Here is a 22,715-nt window from a genome sequence, read left to right as displayed (position 1 = left end):
CCCAGACCTGGGAGGCCTGGGCCGGCCGGCGTTGACACCCCAGAGGAGCGGTTTATTTCCTTCTTCTCCAACGGGTTCCCGAAGGAAGACCGGGCCATCTGCAGCACCGCCGGCCCTTCGGAGGGAGCCCGCGCCCTTCGGCAGGATCGCTGCTTCTGCGGAGCCACGGCTGCCGTTGCAGGAGGACCGCAGCCACCGTTTGATCAGACTGCTGCCAGCACCCTGACCAGCAGGGTGCCAGGTCGTATTCTGACTCTGTCAGTGGTTGGTTTGGTTTTTGTTTTTTTTTTCCCTTTTGTGTACTATTGCATTTGGGTGGTGGTTGTTGTTGTTGTTATTGTTGTTTTCCCTTCTCTTTAATCTTCCTAGTAAAGAACTGTTATTCCTACTCCCATATCTTTGCCTGAGAGCCCCTTAATTTCAAAATTTTAGTAATTCGGAGGGAGGGGGTTTACATTTTCCATTTCGAGAGAGGCTCCTGCCTTCCTTAGCAGACCTCTGATTTTTTTTCAAACCGAGACAATATTGAACAGCACCAGCCCCAGTACTGACCCCTGAGGAACACTACTCGTCACTGGTCTCCACTTGGACATTGAACCGTTGACCACAGCTCTCTGAGTGCGACCATCCAGCCGATTCCTTATCCACCAAGTGGTCCATCCATCAAATCCATGTCTTTCCAGTTTAGAGACAAGGATGTCGTGTGGGACAGTATCAAATGCTTCGGATACATCCGGGTAACCAATGTCAGTTGCTCTTCCCCTATCCATCCATGCCGTAACCTCATCATAGAAGGCCACCAAATTAGTCAGGCAGGATTTGCCCTTAGTGAAGCCATGTTGGCTGTCACCAATCACCTCCTTGTTTTCTATGTGCCTTAGCATAGTCGCCAGGAGGATCTGCTCCATGATCTTGCCAGGCACAGAGGTGAGACTGACTGGCCTGTAGTTCCCTGGGTCTTCTTTTTTTCCCTTTTTAAAAATGGGGGCTATGTTTCCCCTTTTCCAGTCATTGGGAACTTCACCAGACTTCAACAACTTCTCAAATATGATGGACAGTGGCTTAGCAACTTCATCTGCCAGTTTCCTCAGGACGCGGATGCACCTCATCAGGTCCCATGGATTTGTCCACCTTCAGGTTCTTAAGATGGTCTCGAACCTGATCTTCTCCTACAGTGGGCGGTTCTTCATTCTCCCAGTCCCTGCCTTTGCCTTCTGTGACTTGGGCTGTGCCGCTGGAGCTCTTGCCAGTGAAGACTGAGGCAAAGAAGTCATTGAGAACCTCAGCCTTCTCCATATCCTGGGTAGCCAGGTCCCCCGTTTCTTTCTGGAGAGGGCCTACATTTTCCCTAGATTTCTTTTTATCACTGACATATCTATAGAAGTTTTTCTTGTTGCCCTTGATGTCCCTGGCTAGATTTAACTCTATCAGGGCTTTAGCTTTCCTAACCTGATTTCTGGTTGCTTGGACAGTTGCTCTGTATTCTTCCTAGGCTACCTGTCCTTGCTTCCACCCTCTGTAGGCCATCTTTTTGTGCCCAAGTTGGTCCAGGAGCTCTTTGTTCATCCATGCAGGCCTCCTGGTGTTCCTACCTGAGTTTCTCTTTGTTGGGATGCACCGCTCCTGAGGAGGTGTGTGATTCTTGGAGGAGGTGATCTTTGAATATTAACCAGCTTTCTTGGGCCCCTCTTCCCTCCAGGGCTTTATCCCATGGTACTCTACTGAGGAGATCCCTGATGAGGCTGAAGTCTGCTCTCCTGAAATCCAGGGTAGTGAGCCTGCTGTGCACCCTCCTTGCTTCCCTAAGAATCTTGAATTCCACCATTTCATGATCGCTGCAGCCAAGGCTGTCCTTGAGCATCACGTTCCCCACCAGCCGTTCCTTGTTGGTGAGAACAAGGTCCAGCAAAGCACCTCTCCTCATTGGTTCCTCTACCACTTGGAGAAGGAAGTTATCATCTATGCATTCCAGGAACCTCCTGGATTGCCTATGTCCTGCTGTGTTGTCTTTCTAACAGATACCCGGGTGGTTGAAATCCCCCATGAGGACCAGGGCTCGTGAACATGAGGCAGCTCCTATCTGTCTGCAGAGGGCCTCATCCACCCATTCCTCCTGGTCAGGTGGTCTGTAGCAGACCCCTACTACTACGTCCCCTGTCCCTGCTCTCCCTTTAATCCTAACCCATAAGCTCTCAGTTGGGACTTCATCCGTCCCCAGGTGCAGCTCCATGCACTCTAGCTGGTCTTTGACATAGAGGGCAACTCCTCCTCCTCTTCTCCCCTGACTACCCTCCCTAAAGAGCCTATGCCCTTCTATTCTGACACTCCAGTCATAGGATTCATCCCACCACGTCTCCGTGATGCCAATAAGATCATATCCCAACAAGCGCACACACTTCTAACTCCTCTTGCTTATTCCCCATGCTGCGCGCGTTGACATAAAGGCATTTAAGTTGGGCCCCAGATGAATCTGACTTCTTGGCTGAAGTGGCCGGAATTCCTTTCTTCTGTTCTTCAGGTACTTCCAGAATATATTTATCATTCTTGATATTATCCCCCTCCCCCTTCAAATCTAGTTTAAAGCCCTGTCAATGAGCCCTGCTAGCTGTTGCGCCAAGACCCTCGTTCCCCTCTGAGAAAGACAAGTCCTGTCTGGTGCCAGTAGGCCTGGTGCCATGTGGCCCATGCCATTATCAAAAAAGCCAAAATTGTGGCGATGACACCAGCCACGGAGCCACTTATTATTCGACTGAATGCACTTGCTTCTTCCAGTGTCATTGCTCTCAACTGGAAGGATGGCTGAAAAGATTACCTGTGGTCCAGATCCTCTAACCATCTGTCCCAGGGTCCTGAAATCCCTCTTGATCCATCGTGGACTCCGTGTTTCAGCTTCATCTCCACCCACATGGAAGAGCAGTAAAGGGTAGTAGTCCATGGACCGTACCAGGCTAGGAAGTTTCCTAGCGACGTCTTTAACCCGGGCTCCAGGGGGGCAGCAGACTTCCCTCAGAGCAGGGTCAGCCCGACGTATGGGACCTTCCGTCCCCTTCAGATGGGAGTCGCCTAGAACTACTACCCTTCTTCTCTTCCCTGTGGAGGCAGTCTTGATACAACGGGTAGCCCTCTCTGACCCCAGTGACACCTCCAGTGCAGATGGTCCCTCAGCTTCACCATCCATCGACGGGCCTTCCACCTCCAGAGCCTCATACCTGTTGTGCAGGGGCACCTGGTGAGCTGAGGTAGGCAAGGAGCAGGGGGGTCGCCTGTTGCCCCGAGCACGGACTTCTTTCCATTCATGGCTCACCTTTGAGTTACTACCTTCTGCCGTGTGGGGTGAGAAATCAGAATGCCCTTTGTTTTGGGTTGCCTTTTCTGGGTCTTCCTGTTTTTGTTTTTGCTTCAGGTCGGGCAGCGCCCGACAGCATCCCAAAAATTTTGGACTGTCTCCAACCCCAAAAAATCCACTTCAGCTGTGGATTTGGCCCTTGAAAGCTGCTGTATTTAAAGAAACACTCTGCTTATGCGCATGTACAATAGGTCACTATTGAAACCTCACCTCCCTAATATTCATTTAGGTGTCCGGCTGGTACAGGCTTCTGTGAATTGAAAGTCAGGCTTCTGACTGAAGCCTTCACATCCCTGTACATCTCAGTTGTGGTTTCATGGACTGGCATATCAACATCTCAGTCCAGCATCCTATTCCACATAAGATTTACTTGGTGTTACCATGTGATGTCAACTCCCTGGCCCTTCATTGGTTTAGAACAAATTCTGTTCTGTTTTAGCTGAGGTTTGAACACCTATTTTTGCACCTAATAGGAACACAGAATTTTCTTACTGATGGATACTTTTTAAGTAATCGTCTTCAAAAAATTCACCTGCCATGCAACCGCCTTTGAGATACAAGCAAGGAAGAGGTGAAATCTTTTATCAGAGGAAGCAATGCAAGTGGAGAAAAAACACATGCACTTTTGGGTATGAACTCCCCCCATTATGTCCTGAAGAGATAGCTTAGAAAGATTTTGCATATCCCAAACCCTACGAATTTTTCAGTATCTTTTTTTTCAAGTGTCAGTTGCTATATTTATGAATACTGCTTCTCTTATAGTCTTAGGCCATCACAACAATAACCGTATCAGAGCTTTAGAACTTCACATATCAAGGATGTAGGATGGAGTCTTTCAAATCTAGTGGAAATATATGGAAGCCATTCACACCAGTTGCCTTGAATTAGATTCGCAAGAAGGATAGAGGATAGCATTTTTGTCTCGGTTATGTATCTCTTAGTTAAAGAATAAATTACAACTCGATGATAACTTTACCCATCTCTCTAGATTAGAAAATCATTAACAGGACCTAAATAAAGGCAGATTTGGAGGGTTGTTTGGGTAAGGAATAAAAAATACATTCATATCAGCCATAACAGAAAATACTTGTTCTATTAGGAATAATTCTGGGAAACATTTCTTATTTTGTTCTTAACCTCCTCATTTAAACCCCAAACAAGGATAATACTACATTTAATATCACATTTCTTAATCTAATTACTGCTAATTCAGCAGGATAGCTAATTCAGACTTGAATTCTTCTTTGTCTCGGAGAAAAACATTTCAGAGTGTAAATATTTCTAGAGTTAACACACATACAAATCACACATTTCAAACTAGATGGTATGTAGTTTAGTCCTTTGCATCAAATCCTAATACAAGTGGATTTTTTTCAGAAATACATCAAAACCCACTATGCTGAATGCAGATTCTGAAATTATTACAGTTAATTCTGGTACTTTCTCAAAGCACTGTGTATAGAACATATGGCAAGCTTATAGGTTGATGTAATTAACTTCTGAATCGAGGAAACTGCAAATCAGTACAAAATTTAAACTACGCATATTTGGAGGAAAACTAAAAGAGAATTTGACTTGTGCAATGAGTATGCAGTAGGATATTTCATTGGGAGCATTTAGCAGTCAGAATGGGGCTCATCTGCTGGTGACGATTGTTATGCACAAGAGCCTATTTTGCATGAGCAGCTATTTTCGAAGTACAGAGAATGGTTGTGAATGTATGGATGTGTATGTAACTATACAGGCATTCATAACTTGCAATCGTGGTCCTGATATTTCAGGCAACAGAATAAGCATTAAAAAATAAAAGCTTAATTCACTGCAAGCTTGTTCTGCACCTTCTACATGTGTGCATGCTCATATCCACGTACCTACAGTAAGCCAATCTGATCCGCCTGAGCAAAGCCCTCGCTTCGCATGGTAGCACAGTTCTTCCTTTATGGCAAGTCACTCAGCGTGTGGCACTCTCACAGGCACAGCAACTCTCAGCAGACAGCAGTGGTAGTATTATTAGACTGGAAACCTGCCTTCAAAAATATAAATATCCAGTTATTTCCTGGTAAAACTACCATCAGATGATTCATAGATTCATAGATTTCTAGGTTGGAAAAGACCTTAGAGATCATCCAGTCCAACTGTCCCTAATCTCCCATTAAACCATATCCTTAAGTAGTTCATCCACCGTTTTCTTAAACACATCCAGGGACGGGGACTCAACCACCTCCCTGGGCAGCCTATTCCAGTGGCTGACAACCCTTTCAGAGAAGAAATACTTTCTAACATCCAACCTAAATCTCCCCTTTCATTACTAAGATATCTGTAATGAAAACCTCTCTTCCCACATCAATCTCCTTCTGCCAAAGCTGTAAGGATTTTTCCACTGTTCCCTGACATTTCAAGCAGGGCTCTGGTCCTCTGATGTGTAGTGGCTGCACTGTAGTATTTTTCACAATTGAACTCAGTTTAACATGTAAACACATAATTTCCCAAATGGAAGTGCAAGTCTTTCAGACACAGGCAAAATTTCCTTTGGTGACCCCAACATGACTTCAGTATCTTGTCTTTACTGGTAAAAGAGTCTTATTTTTATCTTGAGGTACTGATGTAGATATTGGCTCTTGAGACAGAACCGGGGAAGAGATAAAACGTGTTGTCTTCTGAGACCAAGGTCAGGCAGTTCCCAAGGCTGTTAAATCCCTGTCCTCCCATTCCTGTAGACAGGGATTGATGCAGCTATCATCATGCCTGCTTACCTCAGACTCCGCAGCCCAAATGACAGAAGTTAAATGTGTTTTTTTTTCTCTGTGACTTTTATCTTGGTATGGGCCAGGGTTGATGATCAGCAGTGGGATGACCCAAAGAGCTCAGAGACACAGACCTGGGCCAGGGGTAGGACCAGCAGAACTCAGCAAGAGGCAGGGGCTCACTCCACCACCTCTAAACTGAGCAACAGCCCATGGCTTTCCAGGGTGGCTCATGACTGGAAACATCTTGTTTCTTCAAGAAACTGTGCCTACAAATCAATTTACAAAAGGAAAATGTGACCTGGCAAAGAGCTTTTAAAGGGCGCTAGCTCTGGTGTAGCCATGCAGTCAGCGTCAATGCTGGGGTGATGGGCTCAGAGGGCTTGTCTGCCTTGGCTTAGGCTCTCCCGAGATGCCAATAAATGTTTCCTTTCTTTCTGTGTGGGAAATAACACACCATTACGATCAAAATGTTCTTTGTGGGTAAAGAGGAAGCATGTCATATATATAAATAAAGGCAATAATTTATTGTTATTATAATGTAAATTTTAACAGTCTAATTCAAGAATCATCATTAGTCCAGATCTTTATTCTTGCAGGAAAAGGGAGACTAATAATGCAGCTAGAGCACTTCTGTACAGAAAAAGTCTCAATAACAGCAATAATAAAATTGTAACATGTATGTTTATTAATTTCTATTTCTTTTCTTGCAGTTATGCTCATTCTTCCACTGCTCCTCTGGACCTTCAAGTCAGGAGTTTTGGACCACTGGAGAGGGTAATACTGTCAGCCCTCAGCCCCTGGAGTCCCTCACTGGGACGAATGTGATGTTCATGGTGCTGGATTCTTCTTCCTCCCCTGAGATGCACCTGGGATCATTCTTCTATGTTGGTAAACACAGTTTTACACCTTTCTTTTTCTTTGCTGGTCTATAGCTCCACGTTACAAATGTGTTTACTACATATGGTAACATTTCTGTATGTTAGATACTATTTCTTTGTTCCCTTTTTTTTATCTTTAAAAACAGTTTTGCCCAGCTCCAGTTGCATATTTCTAAAACTGACCCGTGATGAGTTGTCTGCAGTGCCAAGCCTGTGCCCATTTCTTGTCACTCCATCCGTGTATGCCTGTGCACTGCACCCTGTGTCTCTGCTTCTCAAGTTCTCTGCTGTCATACCAGGCCTGTATTTTTCTTCCCTATATCACTGTGTCAGAGTCTTAAACATCTAATATGACACAGTATCACTGCTTGCTACTGCCAGCTACACAAAACAGTGGTTCTACCATGCAAGGAAAAACAAAAGTAGAACAAATTAGCCATAGACACTCCATCAATTAGAAAAAAGAGCTGTTACAGCTAAACAAAGTAAGACAGAGCTGTGGGCAGGTCAAGAGTCCTTCGGAGCACACCTGACTAGCCCCTGTCCTGAGGCTTTGCAAATTCACTGCAGAGCTCATGGCCTTTTGCTAGAAGGCAACATAACATTGCAGGGCTATGGGTTACACAGCAAAATATTGTTGGCCCTGGAGATACTTGGGTTTTCATGATCACTCTCTAGTAGCAACACATTCACCCAGCACTCGAAACTTTTCATTCTCCAGCGGTGATGTGTGTGTTGGGAACTGGGAGAGCTCGTTTTTTCTTGTTAAGCTGCTGGGTTGCACTAAAACCTGTGCTGTGAATGCCAGCACTGTCTCTAAGAGGTTAAGCACAGCTCTTATGGCCAGAATGACTGTGGGCTAAGATGACCATAAGCTGTCACGGTGCCCTCATGGTCTGGCATGTTTGGGGAGCTGCAATACCTCCTGGAAAATCCAGTGTCCTAAGTTTGCTCCTTTAGATGTTCTTTGCATTTCTCAGCCACATCTCCAGCACATATTTTAGGCCATTGCTTTTGCATAAGTATTTTTTTTGTGGCTAAATATAAATATAGCAAGGACAAATAAAAAAGTTTCTAATTCCTGTGGTTTATCACATGAAAGAAAAATCCATGACTTACTCAGAAAGCATCAAGACTTTGGAGAAAAAGATTTTTACAAGATTGTCTGATCAGTTTGCCTGGTCCAGCATGTTTTGGACACTTCATGGGAACAGGGTTTGGAAACTAGAACTGTGTTTGCTGGCCTTCCCGTGGGACAGCAGCCCTGTCCCTGCTACCAGCCTGGTTCCCAGCAATTCACCAGTTCTGGGACTGGATGAGAGCACGGTGGCCCATTTGCAGACCTGCCTGGACTGTCCCCAGCCTGGACTCTGCCTCCCAGCCCAGCCCGTGGCACTGCCGGGCACTGGGAGATGCTGAGCTCAGCAGCCAGGCAAGAGGAGAGCAGTGTCCATGCCCTGGGATGCCCATCGCCAACTTCACGGGCAGAGAGTCAAAATACCTGCTCTGTGTCTCTGGCCAAGACTCTTCACCTCTTCTCTTCCTCATTCAGTTTGGGGGGATAGGGTAGTGCAGGGAAAAGCACTTTGGAAAGGCATCGCCTTCCCTGGTGCCACAGAGATACCAAGGAAAGAGGAACTGCAGTGCTTTCCAAAACAATCCCCACCTCTGCTCCCCAGTCCAACTCCTATCTGCATCTTTGTGAAATGCAATACCAAAGTTTTCAGCCAGTTGTCTGCATGTCTTAATCATATTTCAAAAATGTTAAAACTCCAGCTGTACTTACAATTAGCATAAATCGTTCTTTCGTACCACACATATTTAACAGAGGCTGCATTATTTTACACCACGTTGGAATTTCAAATTGGCTTGATTTGCTGTCATATTATTCCATGGCTTTGGATATATTTTACACATAAGCATTTCAGACATGCTGAATGTTGCTCACTGTTGCTGAAAAGACTCTTGTAATTAATAACTAAAATAAAGGAAAAAAAACCCTTATAAAATATTTAAAGGCTGCAGTTTTCTAATTAGGACGCAATATGTGAAAAGACCTCTAAAATCCCCCACATTATAACAGAATTGTATGCATTTAAACATAAGTCTATTAAAAAATAATAAATCTGACAGTGTCTTTATTCCATCTCAAAAGGCTTTGAAAGGTTTCTCACATGCTATAGTTGTCATATAACCAAATGCTTCCACAAGAAGAATTCAAGAGAGAAAATATAATTTATTACCCCAGAGTAATATGTAATGTCATGATTCATCTCATCTAAAACTAGCTGCTTTCTTTGTCATCTTTGTAAGTAGCATCCATTTTCCTGGCATGAGCACAATTTACAAATTCATCTTGGTCCTCCCAAGATTCAGATAGCATAATTAGCATATATTTAGCAGTAGCAGACAGTGAGCAGCAGGTACAAATGGCTGGCTGATGAGCTAATATGCTCTGGGCACTTTTCCAGCTTGTATGATAAAAGAAAAGCACACTACTTCAAAGTCTGCCAGTCACAAACCAATTAGCAGAAAAGAATAATAAAATGACCTAAAAATTCAGCACTGAACTGGGAGTATAGGTATACTGACACGTTGCCTGACGTATAGAATTCTAGTTAAGATGAGAAATTACCACCTGAGTGAGGAAATGCTTCAGCACATTATTGTCCCATTTAAGCCTTTTCATCTTTTTTTTTTTCTTATTTTTTCAGGGAGATGTCAGTAATAGAAACGTAGGCATCTGCTGCCTACCAGCAGTGTGGGTAACGGATATCTAACAAACCACAGCTGGCAGATCCTGCTGTCAACATGAACTGGATATTTTCATTTTAGTGAAGGATACCACTTTCCTAACTTATTTTGTTAAATAAACGTGCTCAAGAGCTGGGCAAGTGTGTCCCTATCATTTGGTTTTTTCCGACTTTAAAACCGAGATGTTACTGCCTGCTGAGAAGACAACAAACCTTTTACACGAAGCAGGCTTAGCAGGCTGCTCAGAGACACCCAGATCAGCAAGCTCTGACACAGGGGCAGGGTTCGATTCAAAACATGCTGATAATTAACCCTCTACTATCTTGAAAAATGTACATCTAGGAGACAGTGAGTGCACATCTAGGAGTGTTGTTGCAGTCTGTGTTGCAGTCTGTGTTTTACCCTAATCCAGCCTCATTTCCTAATGGTTGTGACTAGCTGGACAATAAATCATCTATTGTCCTATAGATTTGTTCGGTCTATGAACTTCATTTCCACTCCAATGAATGGTGGCAGCAAAAGGATAACTCTATGGAGAACAGCTCCTCATGTTGTGCTGCATGCTCAACACTTGCTTTTCCTCATATCAGTACCCAAGTAGACTTCACCAAAGGCAGATCGTGCCTGACCAACTTGGTGGCCTTTTATGATGGGGTGACAGCATCGGTGGACAAGGGTCGACCAACGGATATCATCTACCTGGACTTGTGCAAAGCTTTTGACACTGTCCTGCACGACATTCTTCTCTCTAAACTAGAGAGGCATGGGTTTGATGGATGGACCACTCGGTGGATAGGAATTGGCTCAATGGCCGTACTCAGAGAGTAGTGGTCAACGGCTCGATGTCCAAGTGGAGACCGGTCACGAGTGGCATCCCTCAGGGGTCTGTGTTGGGCCCGGCCCTCTTCAACATCTTTGTCGGTGACGTGGACAGTGGCATGGAGTGCACCCTCAGCAAGTTCGCCGATGACACCAAGCTGTGTGGTGCCGTTGACACGCTGGAAGGGAGGGATGCCATCCAGAGGGACCTCGACAGGCTGGAGAGGTGGGCCCGTACCAACCTCATGAAGTTCAACCAGGCCAAATGCAAGGTCCTACATCTGGGTCATGGCAATCCCAGGCACAAATACAGACTAGGTGGTGAATGGATCAAGAGCAGCCCTGAGGAGAAGGACTTGGGAGTACTGGTGGACGAGAAGCTCAATATGAGCCGGCAATGTGCTCTTGCGGCCCAGAAGGCCAACCGCATCCTGGGCTGCATCAAGAGGAGCGTGGCCAGCACGTCAAGAGAGGTGATTCTCCCCCTCTACTCTGCCCTTGTGAGACCTCACCTGGAGTACTGCGTCCAGTTCTGGAGTCCCCAACATAAGAAGGACATGGACCAGTTGGAGAGGGTCCAGAGGAGGGCCACAAAGACGATAAGAGGGCTGGAGCACCTTTCCTATGAGGACAGGCTGAAAGAGTTGGGGCTGTTGAGCCTGGAGAAGAGGAGGATCCGGGGTGACCTTATAGCAGTCTTCCAGTACCTCAAGAGGGCCTACAAGAAAGATGGGGAGAGGCTGTTCAGGAGGGCCAGTTGTGATAGGACAAGGGGTAATGGTTTTAAAATAGAGGGAGGTAGATTCAGATTGGATATTAGGAAAAAATTTTTTACCATGAGAGTTGTAGAACACTGGAACAGATTGCCCAGAGAGGTGGTGGATGCTCCATCCCTGGAGACGTTCAAGGCCAGGTTGGACGAGGCCCTGAGCAACCTGATCTAGTTGGAGATATCCCTGTTCCTTGCAGGGGGGTTGGACTACATGACCTTTGAAGGTCCCTTCCAGCCCTAACCATTCTATGATTCTATGATTCTATATAGTCCCTGTGAATTTGTTCTTCTGTAAGAACATTTCAAACATACAAACTAACCCTTGGGCAGACTGGAAGCCTTCTCTCTAGAGGAAATTACCTTTTATAAACACTTGAAACTTATTTTCTGAGCCAGTACAATGCAAGTTCACCATTTCATATGTGAGATATTGGGTGTTTCGTTGCTATCATAATGTACTTGGCAGTTCTAATACCTACTTAATAAAAAGTTTGATACTAAAATATATTTTGTCGTTTATAATAAATGCTGATATAAATGCCGATATATTATAATAAATGCAAGCTGAATACAAGTACCTGTGAAGAGTTGATCTCCAAAGAAATGCAGTCCTTCAGCCACCGCAGAGATCTGCATCGTGCCGCAGTGGGCCTGTCTGTCTCCGCATCTTCACACAGTGGCTGCAGGCACCCCACCAGAGATGTGCGAGGTTCTCTTCAGTCGTCAAGCAGAATTGCTCAGGACTAAGAAGCTGCACAAAGCTGGGACCTAAAAAGTAATGGGTTATTTCTTCCCGCAGCACCTCCCTGCGATGCCCATGGTTAGAAACAAAACACAACTTGTGCAGGCAAGATGGGTAGCCTGAAAATGTGATTCAGACCCCTCTATACTCAGTAGCTACTCAACAGCATGTAAAACTAGCCTCCCTTCAGCCCGCAAGTTTCTAGACCCTCTTTAAATTCACCTGGGATCCGTGAAGCTGAATGGGCTTCCCTGGGTTTGCAGAGCTCACACACTCCACCATGTCATCATTTATGTTCTCCCTGTTCATCAAGTCACTTCCTGAGAAGAAAGAAGTCTTACCATCTACTCTTTTTTGTTGTTGTTTTTTTTCCTCCCAGGCTATTTCTGTCTTCAACTCAAAGGCAGTATAAAGCAAAACAAGTAAGTAGCATTTGTAGGTGAGTGTGAGTTCAAATGCACCTCATATTTAGAATTTCCTGGAGAGAGGCTCCAGGCTCAGCTGGTAGGTCTCAGGTCTCATCCTTGGCATGTCAGTCTTGGGACTTATCCTTCTGGAGCCATGAACTGTCCTCCCAGAAGAAAGCCTTCAGGGTCAATCATAAGAAATTGAACCTACTTTGGGGTTCCAGTTTCTGGGCACTGCACTCAGGGACCAGATGCTTAAAAAAAGGTGTGTCGGAGTTCAGTTTGCAGGCATTTAAGTACTCTTTAATCTAGACCTTGTCTTCCTTTAGATGGCCTCTAGCACAACCATCACAACTCTAAGGAACTCAGGCAGAGAAATGCCCAGTGCTGGTGCTGGTGAGTTTCAGATGTATGTTAAGCAATGAGCTGCTTGACCCTATGAGCAACCTTGAGAGAGATGCAAAGTGTACCTGAAACAGCCCCAAGAACTTAAACCTGAAAGGGCAGGTGCTTAAAGAGCTAGGTGCTTCCAGCGTGGAGCAGTGGCTGACTAAGGTATTTTAAGTATGTAATCTGGGAATTAGGTGCCTAAGTGCCTCCTTGAATGTAGTCCCAAACATTCTTGCTCTGCAGCTCACTGCAGCAGCCTGTGTATTGGCTTCACTGCGATCTGGGACACACCTCCGCCCTGGGCTGCTTGGTAATCATCAGGACCCTGAGACAGGGAAAAAAAAATTACCAGGCCATCTCCATTCTCACTGATAGAAATCAGGTTCTGTTCGTTGTCAGATCACTTTCAAATTGCAAACTTTTGAGAAGGAATTAAAAATGAGCCAAGAAAGAGCTCAAATTCATCACTGAAACAATATCTCAGTGACAGTTATTCACAAGAGACAAAAAACGTATCCGACAGGTAAAATCTTGAAAAAAGGCTTCATGAATGTTTAATGCAAGTTCTGAGAATGCAGCCTGCCAAACTAGAGTAAAAAGTTAGTGATAGAAAAGATATATGTATGGTAAATCTATACAAAAACAGAGTAGCTTCAGAGAGAACATGCTGACTCACCAATACTAAGGAAAAATTGGGAATCTGACCTGGACTAGAGCCATGTTAGCCTCCAATCCCAGCTACGAGTGAGAAAAGGTATTCAGATTTTGTATAAATCTGAGACTATATAGCAAACTATTTGCAGCTTTTTGTGCAGGAATTTTCAGACTAGTTTCCTTGAGTCAATGAGGCCTGGGAATTTAGGTTATTAGAGCTGCATAACTCCCTATGCGAACACTGGGCATTCTTGTTCAGAATTAAAATAAACTTAATTTGATTTGCTTTTATTCATTAGCTGGGTTAATTAAGCTAAATGGAAATAACATGAATTCTGAATGAGTACATGAACACAAGGCTTTAACATGGTTTAGCTAATCTACTTTAGATCTAATTTGGACAAATTTTCCTGACCCTCCAGTTGTCTCCAGTAGACAACTGTTTAAGGCTAGAGGGCTACCAGGGATGGAGATCCTGTAAGCCCAGTTTAAGGTGCCTGACTTGCAGGGGGGACCTCTGTGTCAGGTGACTTGGCTCGCTGCACAGTTTGCACACACGGGTACCCAGACAGTCAAGCAAAAAGACATCTAGAAGCAGCCAGTGGAGAAATGAACACTGGGGTCATGGGCAGCACAGCCCCCTTGGGAGCTGGGCAGAGAACGGATCTAGAGTAGCCCTGAGGAGAAGGACTTGGGGGTGCTGGTTGATAAGAAGCTCAACATGAGCCGGCAATGTGCGCTTGCAGCCCAGAAAGCCAACCGTATCTTGGGCTGCATCCAAAGAAGCGTGGCCAGCAGGTCGAGGGAGGTGATTCTGCGCCTCTACTCTGCTTTTGTGAGACCCCACCTGGAATACTGCATTCAGCTCTGCAGTCCCCAACACAAGAAGGACATGGAGCTGCTGGAGCGAGGCCAGAGTAGAGCCACAAAGATGATCCGAGCGCTGGAGCACCTCTCCTATGCAGACAGGCTGGGAGAGATGGGGTTTTTCAGCCTGGAGATGAGCAAGCTTCAGGGAGACCTTTTGGCAGCCTTCCAGTACCTAAAGGGGGCCTACAAGGAAGCTGGAGAGGGACTTTTTACAAGGGCGTGTAGTGATAGGACAAGGGGCAATGGATTTAAACTGAAAAAGGGGAGACTTAGATTAGATATAAGGAAGAAATTTCTCACTTGGAGGGTGGTGAGGCACTGGAACAGGTTGCCCAGAGAAGTTGTGGATGTCCCATCCCTGGAGGTGTTCAAGGCCAGGTTGGATGAGGCTTTGAGCAACCTGATGTAGTGGAAGGTGTCCCTGCCCATGGCAGGGGGGTTAGAATTAGATGATCTTTAAGATTCCTTCCAACCCTAACCATTTTATCGTTCTATGATCCCGATGAATGTTTTAATAACTTGGAGACCTACAGCCCAGAGTCCTCTTTGGCAAGGGGGCACCTTCAGTGTGTCCTCTTGAAGAACAAGGTAAAGGTCAGCCCTGACGGATGCTGGTGGGACTGTCGCTATCTCCTGCACACTGTATTGGCAGCAAAGCAGCTTGACCCACAAGAAGGGGAATTCTAGTTCCTCTGGCCTCAGAGGTTCAGGAGCACATAACACACAAGCAAGCATCTGTGATTAGTGTGAGCTAGGGCTGCTCACAGCCTGGTTGTGTCCAAGTGCAGAAGAATGTCAAGGGAGGTTGTGAGATGTCCTTGAAGCCCATTGCTTTGAGCATTTACTGCCAGAGGTTCCTTTTCCTAGCAATAATGGATTTTAAAGAGAAAGTGGCCACAACTGCCTTCTGTGGGATACTTCATCCTTTGGGTGGTCACTCGTGATCTGAGGGTGGTCTGGGGAGAAACCTGCAGCATCCTCCAGCTCCCTTCTCTTGCTGTCTACGCACAGCTCCCAATCCGCGCTTAGACTGTGAGGAAAGAGACAATTGCTTCCTCATTCCTTCTCATCCTCCTGCCCTAACGAGTTCCAGCCAGGCTTTTCTCACCACATCGGTATACTGAGCAACGCTTACAGGTGCAGAGTCTGCCCTTTATCTGGTGGCTACTGTGAGCAGTTAGATTTCTTTCCTCCCCACCCCCAGGCACGGGGATGCATATTGCTCACCTCTTTTGGCCAAACACACTCCTTACCCATGCTTCAAAATGTGAGCAACCAGTTTGTGAACTACAGCATGCTTCTTCCTCACTGCGTGTGCAGCGGGGCTATGAACAGCTGAGCCTGGAAAACTACCTCACACTGGCAGACTGAAGTGTCACTGCTAACGACCACCTGGAGGAAAAGACAGGCAGAACGGGACAACAGCTCCAGCTGCTCACCACTGCAGGGTGAGGCATCCGCCGCATTTTTATTCAGGGTTTAATGTGTATCATCACAAGTTCAGTTTTCCATCTGACTTTCATGCCACTCAAAATCCAGCTTAAAGGCACCCTGACACATTCTTTACCTTAATCACAGCAGAGATCCAGCTGCCCTTCAGCACATAGCTCATGAATGGATGTCGTTTATTGAACAGCCTGAGCTATCTGAGAGCCACTGCCTGTGCTTGTGGGATTCACAAGTGAGTCCCAGGGAGAGAGTGGGAAGGGGAAAAGGAAAAAAAAAAAAAGAAAATACATACACTACACTTCAAAAATTAAAGACTCTGCTGAGGAAGGCAAGAAGGCAATTGAGCTTGAGTAGATAGACTCTCCTTACTGTCTGGCAATCTTTCATTAGCACATTCAGTCTTGTTTGCATGGATCTGGTGGACAGACTGTTTCTACACTGTAGCTACATGTGGGCACAACACAGAACTGGTACAACACTCCGACAGCAGGGACTTTTCCTCTGATACAGCTTGCTTCACAGGTCCTGAACAAGGATTCAACACTCATTTATTCCCAACACTTATTAAGCTCTGAAAAACCCTTCCAATTTTTCTTAAAAGCTTGTGAAGTGAAATCTACCCATGATGGGTAGAAATCGGCACAGACTCAACATGGCAATTCAATCAGCAGCATAGTCCTCAATGACTTTGATTTAGTAATTAGGGTAGTGTTCTTGTCTGCAACATTTCTCAGTGAAGCAAAACAAAGGCCACTGAAAGTGGCAGAATCCTTCCAGGATGGTACTGGTGGAGCCCGATACTTCTTATTTTGCAAGTGATGTTTTGCAACATTGCTTGTGTGTTTGCAATCAGCCCAGAAACTGCCTGAGAAACTGACACTGGTGCTTGTAGCTTTTCCCCCTAGTCACCTGAAGATGTGTTGGGACTGTGGTGATGAGTATGGTACTCACCTGGAAGAGCGAAAGCAACTGAGTACCTTTCAAGGTCAGAGAAGGAACTGAATGTCTCCTACAGAGAGCTAGTGATTAATAATGGAAGGGGAGGCAGGATACTCTTATAATATTATTTCATTACCTTTATTTTTAATGAAAGAAATTACTCTTGCTTTTTTTTTTGTCCAAAAGGAGAATCTTAAAAAACAGCATTCATACAGTACCATCTGTAAGAAATACAGCCACCATAACTCACTACAAATAAAATTTTGTACTGCCTCACCTAGCTCTTTAATTTCTTGTGTATTTATGCTATGCTCCCCTTGTGCAGCATTATTTTGTCAATAAAAACTTAGCTGTTAGTGTCAATTATAGGGATCAAAAGAGAAAGACTAAATTACAAATCCCTGATTTTATCTTTTCACAAAATGTTCTCATGCTCCTTGGAAATGCCTTTTAAAAGTAAAACCTGTAAAAAAACACGTTCCTTCTGATTCTTCATTTCAAATGACAATGTCATAATCCCTAAAACAGCAAGAGTTGATTTTTATTAAAATTACGGAAAAGAGCTATTTGACAGGCCACTTCAAAATTGTGTAGCTTAGATTAAATTATAAATCAGCAAAGGAGAGGAATACTCTGGACTGAATGCTACTGGATTGATGGAGGGGTGTAATTTCGACTCACAGAGCCTGATATTCTTCCCAGTGGAGTCAAGGAAAAAGAATTTCCTTTGATTTTGAAGTGGAACTAAATTAAGTGCTCAGTTTTAAATGGAGTTGCCAAGCAGCAAGTCTATCAGACAGTCAGTATGGGAGATGCCTTTTAACCATGGAAGATTTAAGAGTTTTACTGTATCTAAAAGTCATATGTAGTGAAATTAACTCAGTCCTTGCCTGAGCTCTGCTGCTAACTGCATGAGTCTGAAGTATACTGAAGTATTTGTATATATTACACAATTCATGCTTCTATGTATAGCACATACTATACTGCACTGTGTTACATTGAGAAATTACTGAAATTACGAAAGTAACATCTCAAAAATTAGGAAATGCCAAAAGTAAGGTAACCCTTACTTCTAAGTTACCTTAATGTGACTACCTCAGCTTCCCTGTGAATATGCAGCAAAAAATGGGCTCTAATGACACATTCATATACGATTTTTCTGGGAAGGCCTTTCTCTTTGAGTTCACTGAATGAACAGTACCTGACTGAGGTTCCTCTAGCGGCTTACTTCACCTTGCTGTTTTCACATGGCCTCATCCCTTATTTCCCAAATAATATTCACACCTCATTCAGAAGACCAAATATTAATCTCCTTAGGAGGGTTTGAGAGTTTATTTTAGAACCTTAAAGCTACATCTGAAAACTCTATTGATTTCAAGGAGTTTATATTTGTAACATTCCAGATAAATTATCTGGGTTTATTATTCCCCTTTTGCAGCTGACAGATTACAAGTGTCCTCTAATTTGTGGTGGTCTACTTAAAGAAATGAAGTCCTGATTTTTTTTTTTTTCCAGATAACTTTGCATTTTGTAGCGTTTTCTCTATTAAAAGCAGAATGTCCACAACTTTCAGCAAAAATGGTGAAGGCCCAGGACTTTTTCCAGAGTAAGTTCTGGGTTTAAACTCAAGTCTACACAAAATGGAGAGCACAACCTTCATACGAATTATTTATTTTGTGTGGCTTAAATTGCATAAAAGAACCTGGTAGAGGCAGGGACAACTAGTTGAGTTCTGAGCACCACTCTGCAGGCTGAAGGAGACCCTTACTTCACCTTCATACTGCCCTTCTTTCTCACTGTGCAGAGTACAACCGATGCTGCAAAAGAAGCAATGATTATACAGACAAAGCCCTCCCTGAGAGAACTTGGTTGACTAGGAGACGGTTGTATATCCTATGCATTGAACCAGGCAGGGAAGCGGTGGAAAAACAGTTTTGTGACTGTGTATCATGATATGCCTTTGATGTATCAATTGCTCAGGCAACTTCAATTCTGAAATTTCTTTTTTTTTTTTTTACTGAATGGTCAGCCTTAACATTCTTTAATATAGTCTTCTGTTGTGTGCGACTTCCTAAATCAATTCTCTCTTCCCTCCTCAAGAAAAAAAACAGGTAACAGAACACCTGGAGCTGTAACGATACCTACAGTGCTGTGTCACAGAGCCCATGTCACGGCATCTCTTTCAGCCCTGAAATCTACAGTTCCTCAACAGTTAAAACTTTCCAACTGCCATATCAGACCTTTGACCATCAAGCAAAGACAGTCATTTATAGAGAGAAACAAAATGTTGCTGTCCTTACCACCGGAAGTACTTAAGTTAACCATTTTGTGCCTGCTCATTATGGCTATTTAGTTAAAGGACACAGACGCTTTGGAAGCCCAAGGTATAATCGGGGACTGGAGGAACAGGCTTTTGCAGTCACAGGGCTTTCTGCCCTCGCCCTTTTCCAATCTTTGTCCCCATGTGTTCCTTCCTGACCATCTCTGACCTTCACCTTGCTGGAACTGCCAGGCCCAACTTAAAATTTGTATTCCAGGCTGCTGCTTCTCTCCTCCCGTGGCCAGGCTCAAAGAGGCAATGCTAGGACCTACCGAAAGCTTCTTTACTCAGCTTCTGGTCTGAGAGGTTCTGTGTCTTCTGGATGAAGGGAAAAACAATTACAGAGGAAGTCTCACTTAGCTGCTGCTGACTGATGTTAGAATCAAGATTGCTTGGAGCAAATGGGAGCTACAGAAAATCTATATGTCAAACTTGAGCACAGTAGGGCCTAGAGAAACCTTAGTTTAACTGGGAAATACTTGGACAAATTTTCACAGGCAGTGCAGCAGGCATGTCTAAGGATGCAAAAGGTAATGAGTCTGCCAATTCTCAAGTCCTGTTCCAAAGTATGAAAGAACTAAAGCTTTCCAGCCAAACTGTTTAGAGAATTTAAGAGGAAAAAACACTTTTTCATTTTTATGATCTCCTTCTGAGAAACAGCTGAACAGTCTTCATTTAAGTTTTCCAGAAGAATTCAGGCTAGGGCAGACAATCAGCACAGAAGATGTTAGCTGGAATAGTGAAGGTCTGGGAAAATAATAAGGTACTGCAAATAGGGTCTTGCAATTCACTGAAAAGAGACCTGTGCCTCACCAAATAATGTAGGTATTTTCAGTGTAGGTAGTTGATTCAACATTTTCTAAAAATGTATCCATTTTATACACAACATGTTCTTTCATTTCTATTTTTTTCAGGGTTTTTTTTTGGTGCTCGTCGTGAATGTTTCATCAACACACAATTTTCCTGCTGATCTAAGCTGTGTCTGACAACACTTTTAGATCAAGCATACCATGCTATTTGACCCTGAAACTGGTAGAGAGAATCTATAAAACATGCACAAGTCATAAACAGAGGCAACTGTCCTCTCTGCAAGTATGAGACGACAAAAGGGCTAGCGAACAAACTGATCTCATAATTTTAGCAGGTTGTTAATTTCTAAATATAAACCCTACAGTTTGAATGGAAACATTATTCACACTCCACTTGCTCGTGATTCTAAGTAGATATATTCCACCGATGGGTTCATTCCACAATTTTCATTGGATTCAGGACTTTTAATAGAAACTGATAACTCAGTGGATCTTCTTGCAGCTTTCAATTCAACCTCTCTAATCCCCAAAAAGTATACCAGATACTTGCTACTTGTTAATGCAAAAATTGCGATGCATCAAAAAAAACCTACAGGAATGGAATAACACAAAGGCTTTAACATAATGCTATAGAGCTAATTTGTTTTCCTCCATGTTTATTTATTTAAAAGGATTGTTAGATTTCCTTTGATGTTTCCAAAGTCCCACACAACATACATTCACTTTACTATAGAGTATATTCGCCTCTCAGACCACACCATCTAGTAGTCCCGTCAGTCATGAGAGGTCAATGTTATACTTGTTCCAAATAATATTGGAACTGCAGTTCTTGCACAGTGCAGTAAGCATTAATGGAGCTCAGGCTCCCTATGCCAGTTTAACTCCAACTCTATAATGAGTTAGGAAAACAGGAGGATGTTAATATGGATGCAGATTTGAACCTTTCTGAACTCTGCAACAATTCAGATCCAGGATTCCAGTCAAGCTTTTTTGGTACATCAAGTTTAATCAATCAGCACCCCCACTCTCCCTCCACCCCAAAAACTCACAAATGAGAAAGTAAGGTGAAGGCCATGACAGTTTATTTGGGAAAACTGTACCTGTCTGATGATGTCGTACGTATACATATCACAGCTTAATTTCCTCCTGGACATGTACATGTCATTAATACTAACTTCCTAGAATACTTCAACTGGACCAAGATCAATTTCTGAACAGGTCTTAACACCTCCGCGTTGAATTAATTTGATTGTAGTCTGATCTAATTATTGCAAAGTCATTTAATAAAACAGTATCTGGCTTAGGCAAACATAAGCCATGGAACTCAATTCAAACCTAGCTCATTGCTATCTCACGTAACTAAACGACATACAGGAAGCTGGAGTACTGCTGGGAAGATCTGTTAGGGGAAGTGGTGAGTTCTGAATGTAGAACGAGATGCCATGAGGAAGACAAAGATCAAGTCAGCCCTATGACTATGGTCCTTATTTTATGGTCAACCTTGTCATATGCAGCACTCTTTTAATAGCCTGGAAATGGAGTCTTTCCTCACTGATTGTCCTTTCTTTTTACAAATACTGGTCTTTTCATTATTCTGTATTTTACTTCTTTGGGAAAGCACTAGAAGCACTGACAAACACAACCTGCGCAAAGTAGCAATCTCCAAGCATTTGGGGATGAATCTTAAAACCAAAATTGCATTCTTACATTTATGCCTCTAAAACAGAGGTGTGAGGTTAAGCTATAGAAACTCACATGATCAAATGAAAAAAACGCACATTTCCGCTGCATAGGTAAGGAATGATTTGTACTTAAATGTAACAGTTGCTTAATTTACTTTCCCAAGCTTTTATTTGTTTAAGCTATCTTTGATAATTTTCATTAAAAACAAAAAAAAAGTAAACCTTTTGCTTTCTCAGAAGGTTTTGTTATTTTCGTTTAGGAGAAAAAAGATAGGATAAATAAAAACTCTTTCATACTGACCTATAAGAAGGAAACCAATAGGTAAGAAACAGACTTCAGACTGAATTAAAGGCAAATAAGCCAGAAAACTCTTTAAAAGATAGTGTTTACATATATATAAATGCACCCTGCTTGTCAAAAATATTTATACAAAAAATAAGACAATTGTTAATTCTTGAGTGTTACAAACATAAAAATACCACTTGTTTTCTAAGTCAGTTCAGCGAAGACTTATTTCAGATCGCTGACATCACTAACATCCCCAAAAATCTGTAACTTAGTAAACTCATGAATCACAGTGGAGTTTCAACTCAGACAACTGGCAACATATATGCAAGTCTGAAGTTAAACTGAATCAGCAACCGAACAAGGAGCAGATCATCTCAAACTTAAAAAAAATGTTCCAGCCGCAGAGCTTGCATTCATATCCCCTTGATATACATAATTTTTATTAAGCTAGCTCTTCAAATTTCCACTCACAGTCACACTTTATATGAAAACAAAACCCCTCACTGTATTATTCATTTCAGAAAGGGGATTACGTGGTGTATTTTTGTATATGTGCTTAACATCCTAGTACATGTAACAAGTAGTCTCCATTTTCAGGGAAAGTGTGAATAGGTTTAAGTTCTCCTTTTTGAGCCAGCGTTTGTCGTATGACAGTACTTGCTGTGCAAACTGGATGGCAGTTGATTTTTTTTCCAGTCAGTGTGAGGTTTCATAATCAGTTCCTGTCATAGGCATTAACCCTTCATTCATTCAATCATAAAAATGTGACTTACTAGAAAAGGAAAGAGTCTAAAGGCACAGAATCACATAGCTGCTCTAGTAGGAGTCTGTAAACAGAGAATCGTTTG

The sequence above is a fragment of the Tauraco erythrolophus genome, chromosome Z (assembly GCF_009769465.1).
Source record: "Tauraco erythrolophus isolate bTauEry1 chromosome Z, bTauEry1.pri, whole genome shotgun sequence".
Classification (NCBI taxonomy): Eukaryota; Metazoa; Chordata; class Aves; order Musophagiformes; family Musophagidae; genus Tauraco; species Tauraco erythrolophus.
This window is presented reverse-complemented; position numbering follows the sequence as displayed.